This window comes from Chenopodium album, chromosome 8 (assembly GCF_948465745.1).
Source record: "Chenopodium album chromosome 8, dcCheAlbu1.1, whole genome shotgun sequence".
Classification (NCBI taxonomy): domain Eukaryota; kingdom Viridiplantae; phylum Streptophyta; class Magnoliopsida; order Caryophyllales; family Amaranthaceae; genus Chenopodium; species Chenopodium album.
In genome coordinates, this window is record NC_137841.1 from 50,005,657 (window position 1) to 50,025,049 (window position 19,393).

The following is a 19,393-nucleotide window of genomic DNA, read 5'->3' on the forward strand; positions in this document are numbered from 1 at the left end:
GGAGAATGCAACCTCCCATTTCAACACAACCTATGCCAACCACACAACAAGTTCCCATTCCTATCATTGAAGACAATGATATTGTTAAACAGTTTAAGAAGACAAAAGTTGAGATGAATGTATGGAAACTTCTGGCAACATCTCGAGAACATAGGTTGGCTGTAATGAATGCCTTGGACAAAATTGGGATAGATTCTAACACTACTCCTGAGGGATTAGCGAACTTCCTTACAAGTGACCTTCCTAGTCCGATTAATTTGATCACTTTTTCTGACAAAGATATACCCCCAGAAGGTGACAAACATTACAAGGCGTTAAACCTCACAGTAGTTTGCAAGAGGATGAATGTTCCTATGACTCTTGTAGTCAATGGATCGGCCATCAACGTCTGTCCACTTAGAACTGTGAGGATGCTCAGCATAAGGGACAAAGATTTAACTCCATCTACACAAGGAATAAGGGCCTACGACAACACTCGTTGTCAAGCTCTTGGCAAAATTACCCTGAATGTAACGGCAGGAGCAATAGAACATGCTACTACTTTCCAAGTAGTAGACATTAAAGCTTCGTTCAACTTGTTGTTGGGACGCCCTTGGCTTCATGATCTAAAGGCCGTCCCTTCATTTCTCCACCAACAAGTAAAAGCTATAGTTGGGGAAATTCCAATCACCATCGATGCTTCGCCTATGAGGATCAAATCTATAGAGAATCCAATCATTAATGTGGAGCACGACGAGAATGATGAAGATTTATGGGGCTTTAACGAAGCAGTCTCCTAAATCCAGGAGGATAAAAGGACCCCTCTTTGCCATGACCCCCATTCCAACATGATTGTAAATGCCATGCTGAAGAAACAAGGACATTTTCCTGGGAAGACCCTAGGAAAGAAGAAAGGAATGGCAAAACCGCTGAAGTCACCTGGCCTCCCTAAGTTAAACATTTTCGGACTTGGTTTCGAACCGACTCGGAAAGATCTCAAGCGAGCCCAGGAAAAGTCAAAAGCACGTAGGGATGCTCGCATTCAAAAGAAAGCAATCCCAATGGATCAGTACCCTCTTACGCTTAATAGTCAATTTATAAAAAAAAGGAGAGGATTATCCATGCCATGAATTTCCCGAGCCATTTGTTGTAAACGGCATAAGACAACCGGGATTCGAGATTTTCTTGGATTGCTACTTCACTGATGAAATCCCAACTCCTGCCTACAAGGAGAAAGCACCCCCATGCTTTAACTTTAACGTCATGGGATTACTGTTTGGGCAAGAAAAGAATGAGCCAACTTGGAAAGAGGATAAGTCCTCGCTCATTCAAACAGTCCTACAAAGTGAAAGCTTCGATCCCTCAAAGCTTATCACTCCAGCTGAAGGATCCCTACAAGGGTGGCGCAAGACTATCAAGGTGACTACTCCAAGCGGAAGGGAGATATCCATCACGACAGGGCAAGGACCGATGTTTGAAGAGTCGTTTGAGTCAGAGTCTGAATCAGAGCCCGTCCCCCTAGAGTCTTCTAAGTCTTTAGTAGTAACACCTCCCCCTCCTATTTTTTCTCCTAGGATAGTTAGTGATCCAGTCCCTGAGGACATATCACTCTTTGATGTAATGATCTCAGAGTATAATAATATTTCTCATTCTCCTTACTTCTCGTGTTCTTCTTTAACCCAAGATGACGAGCATTGCTTAACTAACAATGAAAAAGACAAAGAAATTATTAAAGCAATGGAAACACTCAAAAAGAAAACACCGATAATTGAAGAAACTGAAACAGTTGATATCTCAAATGATTCAACTCATAAAAGAGAATTTAAAATCGGATTAACACTGAATAAACAAGAAAGAACCGATTTAATTAACTTACTTAAAGAATTTATCGATGTATTTGCTTGGTCATATGAAGATATGCCAGGAATTAAAAGAGAAATAGCTCAACACACTATACCACTAATTCCAAGAATGAAACCCATAAAACAAAAGGTACGTCGAATGAAACCTGACGTAGCTCTTAAAATAAAAGAAGAAGTTCAAAAACAAATAACTGCAGGTTTCATCAAAGTATCCAAATACCCCGAATGGGTCGCCAACGTCGTCCCAGTTCCAAAGAAAGACGGAAGGGTAAGAATGTGTGTCGACTATCGAGATCTAAATAAGGCAAGTCCAAAGGATGACTTCCCCTTTCCAAACATCGATATTCTGGTAGATAACACGGCAAATCACGTGCTTCTCTCGTTCATGGATGGGTATGCAGGTTACAACCAGATTCTCATGGCAGAAGAAGACATAGAGAAAACAACCTTTATAACACCATGGGGCACTTACTGCTACACGGTAATGTCATTCGGGTTGAAAAACGCGGGTGCTACTTACCAACGTGCAGCAACTGCCTTACTCCATGACATTATGCATAAAGAAGTCGAGGTATATGTCGACGACATGATTGTAAAATCAAAAGACCGTCCGGGCCATCAAATAGCCTTAAGGAAATTTTTCGAAAGGCTAAGAAAATATAATATAAGGTTAAATCCATCTAAGTGCGCTTTAGGAGTCACCTCAGGCAAGCTTTTGGGTTATGTCATAAGCTTTAGAGGAATAGAGGTAGACCCAACCAAGATCAAAGCAATCATGTCAATGCCACTGCCCAAGACTGAGAAACAAATTCGAGGATTTATTGGCCGGTTGCAATACATAAGCAGGTTCATATCAAAATTAACGTCAATATGTGAACTAATCTTCAAAAAACTCAAGAAGAATGTACCAGTAATATGGGATGATGAGTGTCAAAAAGCCTTTGAAAAGATCAAAGCCTATCTCGCAAACCCTCCTGTATTAGCACAAGCACTTCCCGGAATACCTCTTAGGTTATATTTGACGGTTACTAAAGAGACAATGGGAGCTATGCTAGCACAAGAAGTAGAAGGCAAAGAGAACGCAATCTACTACCTAAGCAAGAAGATGCTCGAATACGAATCATGCTATACACCGCTCGAGAAATTGTGCCTCGCCTTGGTGTGGGCCACAACCAAGTTAAGATATTACAGGCTAGTGCATACCGTCTTCGTAGTCTCCCGATTAGATCCACTCAAGTATTTATTTGAGAAATCTACACTCAACGGACGCATATCAAGATTGATAGTCAATCTAGCCTAGTTTGATGTAAGGTTCATGCCACAAAAATCTATCAAAGGATCCGTAGTGTCAGACTTTCTAGCAGATTTCCCAATAGAAGACTCGACGCCAATACAAGACAATGAATTTCCAGACGAAGATCTAATGGTTACTGAAGATGACACTTGGACCTTGTACTTCGACGGAGCCTCGAACCAAAAGGGATGTGGCGTTGGAGTACTACTAGTATCACCTAAAGAAGAGAATGTTCTAATCTCCACAAATCTTGATTTCGACGTTACCAACAATGCTGCTGAATATGAAGCATGTGTGGTAGGCCTTGAAACAGCTTTGGCATTGGGAGTAAAAAAAGTTAAGAATATTCGGAGACTCTTCTTTGATTATCAATCAGATATCTAAAAGGTGGAAAGTAAGGAGCGAAAGTCTAGCCCCTTACCAAACCTATCTGGAAACTCTTACCGATCAGTTAGACAAAGTAGAATATACATATCTACCTAGAGAGGAAAATCAATTTGCTGATGCCTTGGCAAGATTAGCCTCAATGGATAGGATTCCCACGGATATCGAGCAAATGCCTCTAACTATAGAAAAAAAGACATAAACCAGCATACATCCAGGCTATAGAAGACGACGAAGTAGTCCTAGGCGAAGAAGAAGAAGAAGAAGAAGAAGAAGAAGAAGAAGAACCGTGGTACACGAACATACTCAATTATGTCACCAAAGGAGAATACCCTCCTCATGTTGAAAAAAGAGCAAAACGAGCATTAAGGCTTTTGGCTTCCCAATATGTACTCATAGACAACGAGCTACATAAAAGGGTACCTAAGGGTCAAGCTCTCTTATGTGTAGGAAAGAAGGATGCACAAAGAGCAATGAGAATAGTCCATGAAGGAATCTGTGGCACTCATATAAATGGCAAAATGTTAGTCCAAAAGATAATGCGAGAAGGATATTATTGGACTACAATGAATAGGGATTGCCATCAATACGTAAAAAGATGCCCTAAGTGCCAAATTTATGCCAATTTACAACATATCCCTCCATCCTTGCTCTACACCTACACATCTCCATGGCCATTCTCTACATGGGGAATTGACATCATTGGCAAAATCACTCCCCCGGGAACAGGAGGCCACGAATATATCTTAGTAGCAATTGATTACTTCACAAAGTGGGTCGAAGCGCAATCATACGCTAAACTCACTACAAAACATGTAGCACTCTTTATCGAGAGAAATATTATTTGTCGATACGGAGTCCCACATGAAATGATAAGTGACAATGGAACTCACTTTCAAGCCGAATGTGAAGAATTGCTACAAAAATACGGCATTCAACATCATCGTTTTTCCCCTTATAGACCTAAGGCAAATGGAGCAGTCGAGGCAGCTAATAAAAACCTAAAGACTATCATCGAGAAAATGACAGAGAATTATAAGGATTGGCCTGATAAACTTCACTTCGCATTGAGGGGTTACCACACGTCAATTCGTACATCAACAGGAAATACGCCATTTTTCTTGGTATATGGAATGGATGTGGTACAACCTGTAGAACTAGAAATACCATCTATACGCATTGCATTAGAGAGTAAACTCAATGAAGTTGAATGGACTAGGGCAAGATATGAAGAATTAATTCTACTCGATGAGAAACGACTAGAAGCTCTACATCACACTCAGTGTTACCAGACTCATATGGCTAGGCATTTTAATAAGAAGGTCAAGACAAGAAACATCAAAGTAGGAGACTTGGTGTTAAAAGCACTAAGGAAAAATGTTTTAGATCCAAGGGGTAAATTTAGACCTAATTGGTCTGGAGCCTACATTGTCAAAACAATCTTGTCAGGAGGTGCAGCAAAACTAACTGATATGGATGGCAATGAATTCTCGAACATGACAAGTCTTGACCAACTTAAGAAATACTACCCATAATTACTTGAGTAGGATACTCAAGAGAGCTACGTTTGGCCTGATTCCTTAAGAAAGGATACGTAGGCAACCCTTTAAAGGTGCGGCCACCTTATTTTTCGACATTCTCACGTCCCAGAATTGATCAAAAATTCGACAGAAGATCGGCAAAATATCGACGTCACAAAGAAGAACCTGGCGCTAGTCAACGACCATCGGCGCCAGCCGATGAAATTGGCGCCTGGCGCCAGACTTCCCTGGCAGGCGCCAATCGCAAATAAGAGGCGCCAATTGGAAAATAAATTCTGGGCAAATTTCGGTGTTTTTCGGAAAATTTTCGACTTCCGTACTCGAAGGATTTCTGGAAAATTAATTTTTTTTCGGTTTTCATTGCTTTAATAAAACAAATTTAAAGTAAATAATTTAATTAAAAGCTGAAATTTCATTAATAAAATAAAATTACATTATTGATGGAATTTAAATAAAGCTGAAATAAATTAACTTTAAATGAAAATTTTAAACTAAGTCTAATAATTTGGAATTAAGCAATGCTCCTAATCTTTATTTTCGTTTCTAGCCCTTTTCCAATTCTTGTCTGCTTCTTCCTCCTCATCCATAACTTTAGCTAGTAGGCATCCTTTAGAGGACCTACATTCAATTTTAGAGTAGATAGTCTCCCCTTCAGCTAGTACTCCATGTTTCTTTTCCACCCAAGCCTTTTTATCTGTGGTGTCAGCTTTCCTTTTCCCTTTATCTTTGGTAGCACTTTTCTTCCTAGGCATTGTAGGTGTTTTGAATTCAACTCTTGAACCTAGGCGTTCCTTGGCAGGAATCACCCTGTCACCTAGACGACTCTTCCCATCAGTTTTACCCTGATCTTTCTTCGAATCCTTCGAAGGCTTCTTCAGCAACCACTTCTTCACATCATTGGGCAAAGAAGGAGGAACCTTTTGAGTAATCACTTCCCATAAAGGTCTAGCACTCCAGTAAGCATCAAATCTGTCTACTTCTTGAGAAACAGGGTACTCATAGGGAGGACGAAGATCCCTGGAAGGAATATTCTGAAGCAAGTCGTATTGTCTTTTTACCCTGCAGGGGTAATAATAAGTCATACGAGACAAACTTGGAAGACGGCAGAAAGGTTGCTTGTTGACACCAACCATCCTTTCTATTTTCCACCATGGGACGACCCACTTGATAGCAAAATCACGAGATTCGAAGACCTTTCTCCACCCATGGCGCCCAATTTTAGGGAAGCGTTTCTTCCTCCTCATGAAGCAATTGGGAGTATACTTCTCAATATCGTCCGGAGGGCTAATTAATTCTAGCCTTTCCATTAGCCACATCTGTAAAAATATTGCAATGCAAATAAATTATTATTACAATACAAAAATATATTTTTGATTGATAGATATTTGATTGGTAATTGGCCCGATTACACCTTGATTGAAGATCGGCCTAATGACGATCAAATTACCGATCGCATATTGATTAAGAAAATTTGAAAACTGATTTGAGTAGTGATTGATTATAATCATAAAGGATCCCTAGAATGGAGATTTCTACAGAGATTGACTTGAAGATCGAAGAATCTTAAGATAAGGTTCTTCCCAAAGCCAGAAAGGTCAATTACTCCTAAAAGTAAGGACAAGAAGATTTGAATATTAAAAATAAAGAAGCTTTTAACAGAAGGCTCTAAAAGAGTATCTCGCTTAGATTTGAGAAAGACGGTTCAAGATGAAACGACCTTCGATAGCTTTCACTATGATTGGGGACGTTAGTATTTGATTTGAGAAAAGAACGATTCGAAATGAAGCGGTTTTTGATAGCTTTTGCTGGGATGGTGGAAATTATCACCCAGATATGAGAAGATGGCACGAGATGGGCGGTCTTCGACGATGTTCGCTAAGATTGTGGAGGTTGTCTCCCAGACTTGAGAAGATGGCACGAGATAGGCGGTCTTCGACGACGTTCTCTTTGACTGTGGAGGTTGTCATCTAGATTTGAGAAGATGGAACGAGATGGGCGGTCTTCGACGACGTTCTCTAAGATTGTGGAGGTTATCACCCAGATTTGAGAAGATGGCACAATATGGGCGGTCTTTGATGACGTTCGCTAAGATTGTGGAGGTTGTCACCTATATTTGAGAAGATGGCACAAAATGGGCGGTCTTCGACGACATTCGCTATGATTGGTAAGGTTATCACCATTATTCAAGAAAATAGCTCGAGATGTAGCAGCAATGATAGACGGTGTTCCCTAGGATGTGGAAGATTGTCACAACAACCCTAAAGATGGCAACTAGCAGTCACCTTCGACGATGCTCCCGAGGTACTGAGGAGGATTGTCACAAGCAGTTGAAGATGGTTACAAGCAATGGTCTTCAACGATGGCGTTCACAAGGCACTGTGGAGGTCTTCACAACAAAATACAACAACAAAAATCGGTTACTTCAGAGACGTGTGTCGACGGTGCAAGATACGCATTTTTAAACTCTTTTATCTGTTTAACTAATGCGAGTTTGCAGGTATAGGCGTTACAAGAATGATTTAGGATCGCAGAACGTTTTGAGTTATTCTCCGTCCCTATCGCTACTTTGACTTTTGTTTTGTGTCATGTTAGGATGCCTTTATTTCTTCCTGGTATCATGTTTAGGGTAATAACTAAGACTTCTAATATCATGTATGTTCCTAGAATCAATCTTAGGTTGTTTTCTATTCTTTCTGATATCATGTTATTATCATGTTAGGGCTAAAGATTTGATCTTTATTGTTTAGTGACATGCTAGGGTTTATTATTAATCTTGTTAGTATCATGCCTAGGATCTTGCTAATATTATTGTTGCTTTATTGAGATTATTATTATTATGATGATTGTTGTTATTATTGCTTGATATATTATTGTTATTGCTTTATCACGCCTTTTATGAATGTTTAAAGGGAATTTGTACTCGTAATCACGCTTAATAAGATAATTAATAATCTTGTTTAGGCTAATATGATTATGACAAGGGTTGGAACTAGGTCGTCATCTAATTCTCCCTTTGTCAAACTAAAGTTGTAAACACTTGACAAACCTTTGCACATTATTATTGTTTGACACATAGTTCACATGTTCACTCTCATTATTATCAAAATCATCATTACCATCCGGAAAAGCATGACAGAAATTACTAGAGTCATGATCATATGAACCACACACATCACAAAACAAACAACCACTAGCCATATTACTAGAAGAATGAGGGGGATAAGAGTTAGAAGGAGTACCTCTCCCCTTAAATTGGGAAGGAAGACTAGGAGCTTGGCAAGAAGAACTCTCCAATTTTTCCTTGATTGCACTCACTTCCTTCCCCAAGTTTGCCATTTGTGAGGAGAGATTGTTGATTGCATTTAAGATCAACCGAGTACACCGAAGAGCTACTCTTGCTAGTTGATTCTCTCTCACCATCTTGCCAATCTCAATAGTACCTCAAAACATCCTCAATGATGTCCACCACTTCTTTTTCCGTCCTATTCATGATGGGACCTCCAGCTCCTCCATCTAGGTATGACTTGCCTTGGGGACTTAGGCCTCCATAGAAAATCTAGATAATTTGATAGGTTGGAATCCCGTGGTGAGGACATTCCCTTTGATACTCCTTGTATCTCTCCCACGCTTCATAGAGGCTCTCACTTGGCTTTTGTTTGAAGCCTTGAATTAAAGCTCTTTCCTCCGCCGTTTTCTTTTGTGGATAGAAATAGGTTAGAAATTCCTTTGTAGCCTTGTCCCATGTAGTTAGAGAATTCGGCTTAACCTCCTTGTCTAGCCATTTCAAAGCACGCCCAATGAGAGAAAAGGGAAAGAGCTTGAGGCGGATGAATTCTTGGGAAACTCCTTTCACCTTGATAGTATTGCAATATTTTTCAAACTCCTTGAGATGATTTAGCTGGCTCTCATGCTTGGCTCCACTAAATTGTCGCCTCTCTATCAAAGTGATCATAGCCGGCCTAATTTCAAAATCATTTGCCGGTGTTGTAGGCAGAGCAATTCCACTCTCAAATTTATATGCACGGGGAATCCCCAATTCTTTCAATGCCACTCTCGAATTCTCTTCAATTCTTGCTTGTTCCTCTTGTTGTGGTTCTTCCTCACTTGAAGTGCTAGAGCTCAAAGATCTCCTAGTGTAGACACCCAAATGTGTCTCCCCAAAACCAAACCAAGTGATGAATACCTTTCATGTCATTTGATTATCGAACAAAGCGAAAGTGTGAAAAGTCTAGTGATGAGGATGTTTTTTATTAAAATATCTCTTCTTTCTATTTTTGAAAATATTTCCTTTCTTAACTTATTTTTAAAAAACGTGCATTCCAGTTTATTTTGGTCCATGATAAGGGTCAAATAATGGTTTAGTTGGATGGGGCTTGAAAAGACCTTTCCAACGATATATTATAAGCCCAATTCCGATGAATAATGAGGAAGTTGTGGCCAAAATACTAAACTGGGCCCGGTTTGGTTTTTATATGCGGCCCAATGATCTAGAGGAGGGCCTATTATTAATTATCATTCTTAAAGATATTAGGATTTATTATAGTCTTCTACAATATTCTAGAAGGTTATTTTAAATCATAATGGAGTTAGGATTGATAATTATGTTTTGAAGAGTTTGAAATTGAATAAAACCACTCCTTTTTAGAATCCTTATTTTGTACGAAGTGGAATATATTCAGATTTTATTTTCGTGCCTCATAATGTTTATACAAATTTTATATGGTTGGATATATATTGAAATTATCTTTCCAATGATATATTATAATATAAAATCCGAGCTATAACGGAAAAGATATGAATTAGACATGAAACTCTATCCAAAACTGACACCCTTCCACTATTTAGGCCATATCTTTTTATCTACAAAATATTTTAATCTTATTCGAATTGGGTTGGAAATTAGACTTTAAGAGATTTCCAGCGATATATTATATGACTTATTTGGACTTTCGGATCAAAAGATATGATAAAAACAAAAACGCGTGAAACTGATTATTAGCGCCTGACGCTAAGCAAAGGCTTGGCGCCTGGCGCTAAGCAAAGGCTTGGCGCCTGGCGCTAAGCATTAGCGCCTGGCGCTAACCATTAGCGCCTGGCGCTAACCATTAGCGCCTGGCGCTAACCATTAGCGCCTGGCGCTAACCATTAGCGCCTGGCGCTAATGGCCAGCGTTTGGCGCTAATGGAGTTTTATTCTCGTTGAAGCTCTGGCTCGATTTTCAATCTTTTTTGCTGATTTTCTCTATAAATAGCCTCCTAAAAACTCCGTTTTAAATCATCAATTCTCATCAATTCTTATTCTATCTAATTCTTTCTTCTCATCAACTCTCATCAAGAAATTATTGATTCTCTCTCTCTCTTTCTAGCCTAGCCTATTACAAACACAATTCCTCATACATTAGCACTAGACACACCTAGCCAAGTTCGAAGTTGCCTTCTCCCTAGACGTGAAAGGTTTTAATTTCTGAGGGTTTGGTCCTAAATCTCTCTTTTAATTATTTAATTTAATTTAATTGTTTATTATTTTCCTTGAAGTTATTAACGTGTGTATTTTGTTATTAGAAAGAGGTACGAGGCATCCAAGTAAGTGCTTTAATTGTTTACATTGTTATTATTATATAGATTTCATGTTAGGATGTTTTATTGATTCCTATTATCATGTTTAGGATGTTCCTAGTATCATGTTAGGATGCTTTCTTTAGTATGATATTTAGGGTGATTCGCTTATATCAGTTATGATTCCAATGATGCTTCCTACATTCTTTCCTAATATCATGTTAGTATCATGTTAGGATTAAAGCTTTGATCTTTAATGTTTAGTGACATGCTAGGGTTTGTTATTAGTCTTGTTAGTATCAAACCTAGGATCTTGCTATTATTATGCTTTATCATGATTATGATTATTTTTATGATTTATGATTATAATTGTTATGATTATTTATTATGTTGCTTGATTTTTATTATTTATTGCTTGATCACACCTTTATATGCATGTTTAAAGGGAATTTGTACTTGTAATCACGCTTAATAAGATAATTAATAATCTTGTTTAGGGTGAATATGATTATAATTCAAGTGATCGCCAATAATAGATTTATTTGTGCATTAATATTCAACCAACATAGATAAACAGGTTTAGGGTTAAACATATTGATTGCATTTTAGTCAGAAAGTGCACATGAATACGATCAGAATAAAGTAGAGGCCTATTATTAGGGAAGGTTTAATCTCTTTTAGGTTGGATTTGTACCTTCATCCCCGAACTACCAGTCATGGTTCAAAACCTATTGGAGTTGACGATCTCTTGGATCGTTAAGGGGTGTAACCTTCACCTCGTGAACGGTTTACAAGTTCTTAAAAACTTGTTGGCGACTCTTTTGCTCTATCTTCTTTCCCTTTGGACGCCACCGTACTTTAGTGTCTGATCACAGTGGAGTTCAAGCTAGGGGTTAGTGCTTGAAATATTCTCTACAGTTTTTGGCGACTCCGCTGGGGAGGATTTCTATCTTAATTCCTAAAATTTATTTCGGCAATGATTTAGAAGGAGTGGATGAGACTCAAAAAGTTCTACGTATTTCATGTGCGTAATTTTGATTAACATTATTGTCATATGCATAAAAAAAGATCTCATTGGAAAGACCATCCGTAATGGTTTAAAACATAGGATTTTTACACGTAGAAAATTTGAGGAATATCTTTCACAACTAGAATCGAAATAACACTGCACGAAACTGAAAAATTTTATCGAGCATAGAAAGCTGCTGAGGCATGTAGGAACTAGCGTCGGCGAACAAAGATTAGCGCCAGTATTTTGACTTTAGCGCCAGACAACAGCCTTTGTCGCCGGCGCTAAAGCCAAAAGCTGGCGCCAGCCTCTGTTTGCTGGCTCCAAGTTCTTCCAATACCGAGCCAGAAATATGCGTTCTAATTTTGACCAGTTTTTAGCACTGTTTGCTCGATCCTACTTCCTGATTGCGTTTTTCTCACTTTTGTGAAACCCATATGTGTTCTATATATGGACATAACCCTCTGGAAATTCATGCTCCATCTACCTGATTGGACGCTCTATGCAACAAAGGGTACATCCGAGAATGTTGAATTCACCAAACCATGGAAGCGAGTTTTTTCTTAACTCGCGGTGTCCCATCCACTCGCACCAACCCTTCACGGTTAGGCTTCCGCGCGGTGCATCCGGACAATTAACCATGGACCCTCTATGAATAACCCATATCCCAAACTTTAGAGAACTAGAGCCATGGTTAGGTTGCAAACTCATTGCATCATATTGTGCCTACTTGACTAATTGTGCATTATTTGTTGTGCATACTCTATGTGTTTTTCCTAACCGTTTGTTTGACTTGTGATTAAGCCTAAATAAACTAATTAATGACTACTTCATTTTATTAATTAATTAATTAATTAATTAATTAGAGCTAATAAATATACCTAAAATCGAGTCATAGTTCCTTTAAGTCAACCCGGATTTTTATTCCCGTATACTGCACAAGCGTCAACTTGTTTTGGTCATAGCTGGAGTTCTAGAAAGAACTACGAGTCGTACAACCTATGGATCTGTAGCCCCGAGTTTTATCCTTAATTTGGCGTTGGTTTAATCTAAATCAGAGTCACAGATAAAACGTTATGACTAAAATACCACAGCCTGTCCAGTTTAATGCATATACGTGAGGTCTTAACTTAATCTTTGTTTGAGTCTAGTCACATAGTCTAGCCACATGGTCATGACATGAGTCTTAACATGTCACCTACACTCACTAGTATTAGCACACACTTTTTACATATTCTTTTCACACCATGACCATGTCTTAGGTTCATGCATGAGTCGGTTTTTTCCGTCATTTAAGTTGGGGGTACATTTCATTCCTAATTCTTCATATCCCTCCATCTACATCATCTTTCTTCACCTCCTCCATCCATTGCATGTTGAATAGAGTTTGAGCCAAACAATTAACAATGAATATCCCCAAATTCTTTTTCCACAGTACTTGGTCGAGGAGAGAAAGGCGATTAATCAAGGACAACATATTTGTTCAAGTTCTACTTTTTGATAAACCAACGAGTCGGAAAAGAAAAGCTAAGAAGATAATGGCAAGTCAAGAAGAAGTCAATGAACTCAAGAAGCAGTTGGCTGACGTGATTGAAACATTGAAGGCTTTAACCCTCAAAATCAATGACCCTGTGAAGCAACAACAAATGAACCTTATGCGAGAAAGCTTGAGCAAGCTATCTAGTGACTATAAATTTCAGGGCATTAGTTCACAAGGGGTCTCGCTGGACAAAGAACTTCTCCCGCATAAGTTCAATGCCAACAACATCCCAAAATTCAAGGCAACAGATAACCCTTACTTTCATCTAAGAGCTTTTGAAACCATAATGAACATTAAGGGGATTGATAAGAAAGTCTTTCATTCTTTGTTTTCTTTATCTCTTGAGACCGTTTGTCAACAATGGTTCTTTTCCCTTGATAAAGAGAAAACCTCTTCTTGGGAGTCGATAACAAACGCTTTCATAGATAGATATAAGTGCAACATTTAAGACGAAACAGACCACGGACAACTTGAGATGTTAAAACAAAAAGAAAACGAAGGTTTCACTTCTTTCTTCAACAAATGGAAGGAAACTTCCGCTAACATGGTTAAGATTCCTACCGAAAACGAATCTATGAGGATGTTTATCAAGAATCTCCAAGGGAAATATTCAAAGCACTTAAAATACCAACACAACTTGAATACTTTCAAGGCTGTGTATGATATAGGCATTGACATTGAAGATGACCTTCTGAAAGATAATAGTGCGAGAGGAAAGAAGAACGACCATCCTTCTTCTTCCTCTCCCATTAATGAAGTACATGATACGAACGCCTCTAAATCACGAATCCAAAGGTCGAAAAGAGTGTTCACTCCACTTGGTATGAGTAATGAAACAGCATTCGAGAAGCTACACCACAAAGGACTAGTCATGCCCATAGGGCCTATCAAAGATTCAGTTCCAGAAGCCAGGCCACCCAAATGGGATCCTAATAAGCACTGCAAATATCACCAAGGAAAGGGTCATGATACTGAGGAGTGTTGGAAACTCAAAGAAGCTATTCAAGATCTGATCGGCAACAATGAAACTTCCGAGATTATAGCCATCAAAGAAGATCAAACATCCTTCGATCCATCACTTCTTATCACACCTGTAGGTGAGCCCGTGATCGAAACAGCTTATATAACCTCTCTTGATGAAGTGGCCATGATCAAGGAGAATGAAAGTCTTGTCTTAGATAATACTAGGGAAGACTCGTCAAGTCTAAAAGAGGACGTTCGGAAACTGCAAGATGTCGTTGCCATGCTCTTGAACGTGGTAGAAGGACTAGCAAATCGGGTGGTGGTTATCGAACAAAATTCTCGCCAAGGATTTAATGAAGAACTCAATGCTCCTAAGCCACGGGCAAAACGGACCATTGAAGAATACACACCAATAGGAATGACTTACAATGAAGCTTTTGACAGTCCTCACAATCAAGGTCTTATTCACCCCATTGGTCCCAATCAAGACCCTCCGCTTGAAAAACGGTATCCCAATTGGGATCCAAAATCTTATTGCCGATACCATAGAGGTCGTGGTCATACTACTGAAATGTGTCTCGCCCTCAAGGATCGTGTTCCAGACCTCATTGATTCAAATCTCCTTCATGTTCCCCCGCGCGACAAGAAGGCCAAGATTAGTAACAATAGTAACAGTGGATGTAAAGGAAAGAAGAACGACTTTCCTTCTTCTTCCGAAAACACCTACTCTAGTAACAATATTGGTACTTTTGACCTTAATGAAATCTTAGCCATGGATAACCGAGGATTTAGAAAGCAACTAAGAAAGGATTTCACCCCTATTGGAATTAGCTACGATGATGCTTTCGATCGACTCCATGCAAAGGGACTCATTACTCCTATTGAACCCATTCAAGATCCCCCACTTGAGAAGAGATTGCCTAGTTGGAACCCAAATGTACGCTGCAGGTACCATCAAGGTAGGGGTCATACTACTGAGAGATGTTGGAAGCTAAAGGAAGCAATCCAATATTTGATCGACAATAACGGGCTTCCAATACCTCCAGTCGGCAAGAACACCAAGTAATGATAGGCCAAGGGACAAGACGCAAACTTCAACGACAAGATTTCATGATCATTTTTCTATTTTTTTACCCTTTCCCTAATAAGTCTAGCATAGGCACCTTTTCTTTCCTTAGATCAATTTTGTAGGATCATTATTTCTTTTCCTTTAATAAAATGAGCATTTATTTCCTTACATATGATCATTGCATTGCAAAAAAAAAAAAAAAAAAAAAAAAAAAAAAAAAAAAAAAAAAACATATCAAACTAAGCACAAGGTATACCAATGATTTGAGGCACCCCTTGTAGCCACATCATATCATTTTCACCCTTCAAATATACAATCCTTTATTCATAAACCACTTTGAGCCTCGTCTAACAACAGACCTTTCAGTTTTCAACCTACATCTACCTAACCTTGGGATGGGATGGTGTGTAACTTATGCAATTTTCAAAGAACAAAAGCTTGAGTGATTCAAAAGATTAAAATAGAAAAAAATAAAAAATAATAAAAATAAATAAAAGTGTACAAAAGGGCAAGTGTTCCAATGTCTTTGATATTAACATGTCTTTGATATGAACATGTCTCAGATTGCATCTCTTATCGAGTGCTCGGTACCGTGCCTGAGAAACATGAATGCCAAGTGAGTGATAGACCGCATGATCGGGATTTCCCACACTTAAGAAAATAAAATAAATGCTAAAGAAAAAAAAAATAAAAAAATAAAAATAAAAAAAGAGCTAAAAAAGAATTAAAAGCCTCAAGCATAAAATTATAAAGATGAAAAAGCAAGGTTGCACACCTTGGGGGCTTATCGAGGGTCTTGAGCCTTTATCCCCTTCTTCTATAACCTTTAGCCTTACCATGTTACAACCCTTAAAAAGACCTTTTGGAGGTATACACACACTTGTGCGAGGTTCGGCTAGAGCTACGTTTGTCCTGATTCCTAATGGATAAGTAGGCAACCTCACATCGAGGTGCGGCCGTAATAAAATGAATTCATATTCACATTCACACACTTAAACCATGATCATATCAAGGGATCTCTAATGCTCATCCCTATTCATGTAGAGCTAGACTTGGGGGCTTGATCCCTACATCATTAGCTTACCTAACCTAAGAGTCACCACCATTTGACTCTTTTTAATATATTTTCCCACACACTTAGCCCTTGCGGCCTAACTTTAGTATCACTTTCACACACTGCACACATACATGACCAAATATACTTCCCTTAGGAACCCTTTGTCATGAAATCTTAACACAACGCTGAAGCATGTCTTGTCATATCAACATCACTCATCAATCATAATTGTCATTGCATCACAAAGTATGAAGTGCTTAGCCTCCGTGCCTAAATTACCCAAATACTTTCATCATTGAGTCAACCATTGAGATAGCCTAGTATGAATTAATCCTTGCACCTTGAGAGATAGTATAAAACAACATTTGACTAAGCTCATTCAACATGCACCTTCAAAAACTTCGCTTCTTTCTTTTTTGGTCTTTCTTTTTCGGGAGAAAGTCGGTACCCTCCACAGAAAATTTTTTCTTTTTTGCATTTTCGAGTCGCACAATCATAATACAATGCGCACACGGGTCATGAGTCACACGTGTCATTTCTCTTCGAGTCGAGTCAACCTCGAGTCAATCACAGCGAGTCAAGTTTATTCCTTGAGTCGTGTCAAGTTAATGAGTCAAGCGACATTAAACCTTAGGTCAACCCTAAAGAAAGATAAGCAAAGTCCTATAGTCAAAGATTAAATGCAGGTGCATCCCAACAAGCAAGAACATTCCCGATTTTTTGTTTGAAAAAACCGCGAATATGATACATAAGATTCTTCCAAGATAAGAGGAGTTACATTGATCGGTAAATTGGAGATGAAAAGCTTTAATTTACAAAAGATTTGAGCGAATTTGGTTGAAAGGAAACGACCAAGCTCAAAGTTCGGAGCAAAACCAAGCAACAACGGCAGCAAGAACAGAATAGGGAAGACCCGACTCCAGCACCAGACGACAAGGTTGTCGTCTGGCAACAACATCTGGCGTCTGGCAACAGTTTTTAGCGCCTGGCGCTAGATCCAAGCGTCTGGCGACAGAGCCAATTCTTGGCGCCAGAGATATTTCAGCAGCGACAAAACGCTTAACCACTCAGAGAAGGTTATTTCAACCTCTTTCAGCAATTTCGGGTTCCTTGGTACGCCAGTTAGCCCCTATAAGCAATTTGACATGATTAAGTAGTCAGTTTAATTGATTACAATCGCAATAAGTGATCGACCTGACGAAAGATCGTCTCACTTAGCTTAAAGCGCCTAAGCATTGGCTCATCGCAGAGACACCGACATACTGGTTCATAAACAGCAGAGCGAGGCACCGACATAATGGTTCACAAGAAGCAAAAGCGCTGACGTACTGGCATAGCAGAAGCAAAGTTCAAGCGAGCTTTAAAGATCGATAAGTGTTGGTCTTCGGAAGTTTTTCTTCGGAATATTATCGCAACAAACATTCAAGCATCGAAGCTCTTTTTTTCAGAGACGTGTGGACATATTATCAAGCTCTTTTGTTCAGAGACGCGTGGACATTTCTTTCAAGATCTTTTGCTCAGAGACACGTGGGCATCCTATTATCAAGCTCTTTTGCTCCAAAGACGCGTGGGCATATTAATCAAAAGCTCTATTGTTCAGAGACGCATGGACATATCATCAAAGCTCTTTGTTCAGAGACGCGTGGACATATTATTCAAAAGCTCTTTTGTTCAGAGACGCGTTAACATATCATCAAAGCTCTTTGTTCAGAGAAGCGTGGACATATCATTCAAAAGCTCTTTGTTCAGAGACGCGTGGACATATCATCAAGCTCTTTTACTCTAGAGACGCGTGGGCATATCATCCAAAAGGCTCTATTGTTAAGAGGCGAGTGAACATCAAAACAACAAGATGGCGTTCCATAGATTGTGGAAGGTTGTCACAACAGCAAAATACAACAAATCGGTTACTTTCAGAGGCGTGTGCTCGACGGTGCAAGATACGCGTTTCTTAACTCTTTTATCTGTTTAACTAACGCTAGTTTGCAGGTATCGGCGTTACAAGAATGATTTAGGATCGCAAAACGTTCTGAATCATTCTCCGTCCCTATCGATACTTTGACTTTCGTTTTCGAAACTTGCGTTTCTCCAAACTCAGTCAAAGTGGGGGCTTCTGTAGACACCCAAATGTGTCTCCCCAAAACCAAACCCAGTGATGAATACCTTTCATGTCATTTGATTATCGAACAAAGCGAAAGTGTGAAAAATCTAGTGATGAGGATGTTTTTTATTAAAATATCTCTTCTTTCTATTTTTGAAAATATTTCCTTTCTTACCTTATTTTTGAAAAACGTGCATTCCAGTTTATTTTGGTCCATGATAAGGGTCCAATAACGGTGTAGTTGGATGGGGCTTGAAAAGACCTTTCCAACGATATATTATAAGCCCAATTCCGATGAATAATGAGGAAGTTATGGCCAAAATACTAAACTGGGCCCGGTTTGGTTTTTATATGCGGCCCAATGATCTAGAGGAGGGCCTATTATTAATTATCATTCCTAAAGATATTAGGATTTATTATAGTATTCTAGAATATTCTAGAAGGTTCTTTTAAATCCTAATGGAGTTAGGATTGATAATTATGTTTTGAAGAGTTTGAAATTGAATAAAACCACTCCTTTTTAGAATCCTTATTTTGTACGAAGTGGAATATATTCAGATTTTATTTTCGTGCCTCATAATGTTTATACAAATTTTATATGGTTGGATATATATTGAAATTATCTTTCCAATGATATATTATAATATAAAATCTGAGCTATAACGGAAAAGATATGAATTAGACATGAAACTCTATCCAAAACTGACACCCTTCCACTATTTAGGTCATATCTTTTTATCTACAAAATATTTTAATCTTATTCTAATTGGGTTGGAAATTAGACTTTAATAGATTTCCAGCGATATATTATATGACTTATTTAGACTTTCGGATCAAAAGATATGATAAAAACAAAAACGCGTGAAACTGATTATTAGCGCCTGACGCTAAGCAAAGGCTTGGCGCTTGGCACTAAGCATTAGCGCCTGGCGCTAATGGCCAGCGTTTGGCGCTAATGGAGTTTTATTCTCGTTGAAGCTCTGGCTCGATTTTCTATCTTTTGGCTGATTTTCTCTATAAATAGCCTCCTAAAAACTCC

General features: G+C 38.7%; 1 pseudogene; it reads left to right on the forward strand.

Moving 5' to 3' along the window:
- Positions 1–8,638: 8,638 nt before the first annotated feature.
- LOC145556982 (small nucleolar RNA R71) lies at positions 8,639–8,752 on the forward strand (annotated as a pseudogene).
- The last annotated feature ends 10,641 nt before the right edge of the window (positions 8,753–19,393 follow it).